Source organism: Nicotiana attenuata, unplaced genomic scaffold (assembly GCF_001879085.1).
Source record: "Nicotiana attenuata strain UT unplaced genomic scaffold, NIATTr2, whole genome shotgun sequence".
Lineage (NCBI taxonomy): Eukaryota > Viridiplantae > Streptophyta > Magnoliopsida > Solanales > Solanaceae > Nicotiana > Nicotiana attenuata.
In genome coordinates this window covers 46,702-53,226 of record NW_017674171.1, presented here as the reverse complement: position 1 = coordinate 53,226, position 6,525 = coordinate 46,702, and positions in this window count along the sequence as shown.

Sequence of the window (6,525 nt, the reverse complement as noted above, 5' to 3'; positions counted from 1 at the left end):
TCGTATAGAGCAGTACGGCCCGTTACTGCCTAGGCGGATAGAGCTTATATTCGACAGATTCAACTAAACCTAGTAGTTTTTGATATGGAACATATATATATATATATATATATATATATATATATATATATATATATAAGCTTTTTGACTACTTATTATAAAACATTGAACTCATAATTTTAAAAGTACAATGAATTTAGCACTAAAAATCTTAAAAGTTGAACTCACTATGCATAAATATTGAACCTAGTGCATATGCTAAGTAGACCTATACAAGTAGTCTAGAAACTCCAAACTAACATTTCAACTCCATCAGTCTAAACTTTTCTTCAGCTTAGATCATTATGAAGCCATGTCGGTAAATTTCAGGCTCAATCATTGATGTTAGCTTAAAGTATATATATTTCTATGTATATCGCCTCATATTTTACTTTTGTTTCGTGAATTTGGGATGTTAAATGCTATGATTTATATTAATTTGAAGTGTTTTTACTTGTAGGAATGATTCGGGAGCAATTTGGGGCAAAACGCGCAAGACATTGAGCCAAAACCAACAAAAATCGGAAAACTGGGCATTTGGGCGCCACAGGCAGCGCCTGGCGCCACCTGTGGCGTTGGAGGCAGAATCAATAATTTGGGCAGCGCCCTGGTGGGCGCTTGGCGCCGGGCTGGGCGCCGTTGACGTGATTTTTGTCCTATTTTGCCCGGGAATCGGTTTATTCGGCCCTAGACCTATCCAACACGTATAAAAGCCATCCTAAAACCTATTTTGAGGGGAGAGGACGTTTTTTAGAGGAAAACACAAGCATAGAGCCGTCGTGGAGGCCGGAATTCATCAGGTTCCATCTTTTCTTCCATCAGACTTAGTAATTTTTATGTTTCTTTGTATGATTTGTTGTTTTGCTACCATGTCTATGTGGAGCTAAACTTTACGTTCTAGGGTTGTGGTTCTCTCATGACTATTGTTATTCGGATATTGATTTTGATTTCTTAGTTTATCATATTGGTTTATTTATTTAATCCTGCACTTAATTATTTGATTGCTTTATCACCAATTGAATACTATCTACGAATCTTGAATTGAACTCGAAAGTGGGAATTCTAGATTTCATATAGGATTGAGTAAAGCAAGTTCTTGAACCTGGGCATCGGGGAACGGATTCTCTGTTTGGATAGACATATACCTAATTGCCTTGCTTAGTTGATTTACAGGAATTATAAATGCGTTCTTGTTAGTTCTAATTCCATAGACATATAGGAGTTAGGTTAGCTTGAATAGGCGAGTAAGAACTCGACAGATTCTTATGAGCAATATTAACCCTGTTAACCAATAAACTAGATAAATTAGTTAGTCAATTCAATTGAAGAATACAATAGGAATGTTAGATAGCCCATAACCCTAGATCGTTTTCATTACATTGATATCATAAAAATCTGCTCTTTCTCTGTTCAAAGTTCATTATTTATATTTCTTAATTCAATTAGTTTAGAATTAAATATTTCTAGGTTTAATTCTTGTTTAGATAATTAGAATAGTCTAATTTAGTTAATAGTTAATCACAAGTCCTCGTGGGTTCGACATCCGACTTTTAGTCACTTTATTACTTGACGACCGCGTATACTTGCGTGTGCGTTTGGCCGCAATAAGTTTTGGCGTCGTTGCCGGGGACTTAGAAATTAACTATTTTTCTATATTAGACTTTTAATTTTATCCATTTTGTTTTGTATATGTTTTTTATTTTTATAGCAATTTGATTTTTCTCTTATTGTGTTCATAGTTCTCTCAACATGACATCTGGGATGAAATATCCGGAGGTAAGGTTATTAATGAAGACGCTTGGTTGACGGAAGACATTTATGGCCCGTATTTTTGGGCTTGTCATGACCTGAACTCTGGGAGGTCTGAATTTGAATATGGGAGTAAGGGTTGGTATTGGGAAGAATATTCACGATTAAGGGAATATGAGGAACGACGTTGTCTTCTAACAACGTTGGTGAATCATTGGTCTAAGGAGGGAGATGATCTTGCACATAAAATTGATAATTTTAGCTTGGCTGTACATAACTTAGATGCAGATTTGAGTGCAAAGGTTGATGCGTGTAACGCCCAACAATTTAATGATGAGTTATGTGAAGCAGAAAAAAATCTTCTAGACCAAATTGAAGAGCTAAAACGAGAATATCAATCATTAGACCATATTTTTCTTGAGGATGTCAATGTTGGGAAGAGTGTTCTAGAGTCATATGAGGGAGTAGATAATGTTAAATTTGAAGACTCTAGTGCATGTAAATATGAGGATATAAATAGTAATACAATTCCAAAGTTGGAGCGCATTGGTCCTCATTCTAAACATTTTTCGACGTTGTGTTTGGATGATGACATGGAAATCGAGTCATCTGAGCTTCTGGAGGAGTCAATGGAAGAGGAACAAGCTGCTTACATTCTTGGATTTGTCGTGCCAGGGAGAAAAAATTACATTCCTCGGCCTATTTATTTTTGTGAAAAATTTGTTACTTGGCCTATTTATTTTTGTATCCCCACCAAAGGAGCATAGCCACAGACTGAATGCCATGTTAGGGGTACAATTCATAAGTTCAAGGCGGAGGCAAAAAGTGATTTACGTCGTGCCGCGACGTTAAATGAGGCGCTTGTTGGGAGGCAACCCAGCTTTACTGCTTTCTTTTAATTTTTTTTATTTAATTTATTTTTATTATTTTGTTTTATTTTTTTGTGTTTTGTAGGAGTAGGAGCATGGAGTCAAAGCCAATAGGCATGTGCAAAAGCGTGCAAGTGGTTGAAACTAAGTGTGAGGTACCCGCACAAGGGATCATACCTGGGAGAAGTCTGAGTATCCCGTGAGCTGCTAATTCTTCGGCCTTTCGCTTACCAGGGAGTTTCTTTTACCCTCTTGTTATTTTCAGTGCATTGAGGACATTGCACAATTTTAAGTGTGGGGTGAGGAGATTGTCTGGGTGATTTTCTATGCCATCCTAGATTTGTTGTAGTACGTTTTCTTAGTGTAGTTATTTGTGTTAAAAATAAAATTAAAAAAAACGAAAAAAAAATGAAAAAAGAAAATTTTTTAGAAAATTGGGACTTTTCCCGACGATGGATTTTGTGGACAGGTTTCTTGAGGGATTAAGGTCCAATAAAAAAAATCAAAAATATTTTATTTTTGTTTCTAGTTAGTTTTAGTTACATAATAATCCCCCCTTGGTTTTTCTTTGTGCATCGGTTCTTTTCCAGGGGATGTAGCTTGAAACGGGTAAAAAAAAATTTAGGATTAGTGTAGGAAGAAACTGAGTCGCTATGAGATACTCATTGACATGATTGATGCTGGCACATTAGGCTATGACATACACTCTGTTTTCCCGTGTATTTGGTTTGAATTGTGAAGCCTAAGTAATGTAAATAGCCTATTTTGTGACGCCTTTCTCATTTGTTTGACTCGTATGCCACATAGTGCAATATTGCTTAAATTTCTCATTTAATTGTGCTTGCTTGACTTGAGAGTTGAACAGAACCGTCTTGATTGAGTCATGTGCAACGTGAGTGTGAGGATTTGTGGTTTTCTGTGCTATCCTGTGTAGTCTAGAACTTGCCCCATGTGTTAATTGAAGCGAAATTGTAAGTTGTGCTAATCTAGGAGATGACGTAGGCATTTTATTGCTTGGTCATGGATGTTCTTGTAACATAAAAATAAAATTTTCCGTTGCTAGCCCCTTTGAGCCTATAGACCTTTTCTTTGGCACCCACATTACAAGCCATACCCCTATTTTGTTCTTAATTTGATATTGATTGAACCTTTACCTCCTAAGGCACTTAATCGCTAAAAGAAGTAAGGCTAGATATTGGGGAGTAGCTTTTGAGTGGAACCATGGAAGGGCCCGTTGGTGCACTAAAGTTGAAATCAAAAGACACTAGCCAATGAACCTTAATGTAAGGAGTGTGTGAAAAGAAAAAAAAAGAGAAAGGAAAAGAAAAAAAATAATAATAGTGAAAGTATGTAGAAAACACCTCTAATTCTTAATAATTTGTGCTAGTGGGAGTATAGAAGTGCTTGAATGAACGTAAGGGCTATGTGCATATGGTTTGTGGCAAGTCAATTGGTTGAGAAGAATATGTGCTTGAATTGTGAATGTAGTGTATTAAAGTGTTTAGGAGGGCTAGTCACTATTCCTAAATATATCCTACCCGTCCCTTAGCCTACATTACAACCTTAAAGTCCTAATTGATCCTAGATTTGGCTAGCTTAAATTAGTGGAGATATACACTACGGGCAAGCTTATGGTACGACCACGGGATGCATATGAATTCTTTGTGAGACTGAGCGAATTTTGTTCAATTGTGCGATGTGCTTAATCTATATTCAAAAGGATATTTGAATGTGTGGGCTATCTATATTCACTCTTTTGTTTGTTATTGAGGGCACATGATCTCATGAATGATTGGTAATGTTGTACACTTTCTTGTTGGGTAAGTGCATGAATTGAGGGTGCTTAGTGGTTGCAAGTCGGCTTTTGAGGTTGGGTGGTGACGAATAGGTTGTTGGAATTTATTGAATTGAAATATTATACTTGGGCATGCTTAAACGGGAAGAATGTGAAATTTTGTGTGTTCATGCTTGTGTGCCGGTATTGATCGTAGTCAAGGGTGTAGTGTGTGGTTAAAAGTTAAGGTTCTCCTCTATGATTGTGACTTGTACGTGGTTGGGGGGTTATTAGATANAATTGAGGATGTCAAAAATAAATGCAATTTTGGTAGTTAGAGCGTATTGGACCTCATTCTAAACACTTTCTAACATTGTGTTGGTTGGTGACATGGGAATTGATCCAGTCGAGCATATGGAGGAGTCAATGGATGAGGAACAAAGTGTTTATATTCTGAAATTTGCGATACAAAGGAGGCAAAACGACATTCCTCACTTAAAGGCCAAGAAGTGCAAGATGCGATACCTACTACTTGGGTTCTTTATTTTTACACCACCGCCTCATGAACGTGATAGAAAAATTGATGCAAAATTGGGGGCGCAATTCATATCCTCAAAGTGGAAGGAAAAGTGGTGAAAGTGATGGAGTCGTGCCACGACTATAAATAAGGCGCTTGTTGGGAGGCAACCCAGCCTGTATTTCAATTTTTTAATTTTTTATTTTTTTTATATAGTGTCAAGTTTCGTGTTGTTTTTGTTTTGCAGAGTAGGGGAAGTCTGAGTACCCGAAGTTGAAGCTGAGGAGCATGTTTGAGCTTAAGTGTGGGGTCGTCCCGACCCTTAATATTGAGATCATGTTCGAGCTAGGCCCGAGAGGGTCTCAGGGAGTATTTCTCACCCTTGTTTTAATATCTTTCTCTGCGATCATGCATCGAGGACTATGCACAATATAAGTGTGGGGTGGGGAAACTACTTTCTGAAGTGTAATTGTATAAAACTATTTTTTTTATTTAGTTGTTCTTTTAGAACTCATAGTAGACATAGTCTAGGTAAAAAAAAATATGAAAATTGAAAATTTTTTTTTAGAAAAAGTTCGGATTTTTCCCGACGATGGATCTTTTGGATAATTTTCTTGAGGGATAAAGTCCGATTAAAAATACCAAAAAGATTTTTTTTTAGGATAGTTAGGTAGTATCCCTTGGTTTTTCTTTGGGCGCCGGTTCTTTTCCAAGGGTGTAGCTCAAACCGGGTTTATTTTGTTTAGGAGTAGTTTAGGAAGAAACAGAGTCGCTCCGAGATACTTATTAACATGGTTGATGCTGGCACATTAGGCTATGACATACACTCTGTTTTCCCGTGTATTTGGTTTGAATTGTGAAGCCTAAGTAAAGTAAATAGCCTATTTTGTAACGCCTTTTCTCATTTGTTTGACTCGTATGCCACATAGTGCAATGTTGCTTAAATTTCTCATTTAGTTGTGCTTGCTTGACTTGAGAGTTGAACAGAACCGTCTTGATTGAGTCATGTGCAACGTATGTGTGAGGATTTGTGATTTTCTGTGCTATCCTGTGTAGTCTAGAACTTGCCCCGTGTGTTAATTGAAGCAAAATTGTAAGTTGTGCTAATCTAGGGGATGACGTCGGCATTTTTTTTGCTTGATCATAGATGTTCTTGTCACATAAAAATAAAATTTTCCGTTGCTAGCCCCTTTGAGCCTATAGACCTTTCTTTTGGCACCCACATTACAAGCCATACCCCATTTTGTTCTTAATTTGATATTGATTGAACCTTTACCGCCTAAGGCACTTAGTCGCTAAAAGCAGTTAGGTTAGAGATTGGGGAGTATCTTTTGAGTGGAACCATGGAAGGGCACATTGGTGCACTAAAGTTGAAATCAAAGGTCACTAGCCGATGAACTTTTATGTATGGAGTGTGTGAAGAAAAAAAAGAAAGGAAAAGAAAAATGATAGTGAAAGTATGTAGAACAATAAACACCTCCAATTCTTATTGAGTTGTGCTAGTGAAAATATAGAAGTGCTTAATTGAAAAGTGGGCTATGTTGTATATGGCAAGTGATTTGGTTGAGAAGAATATG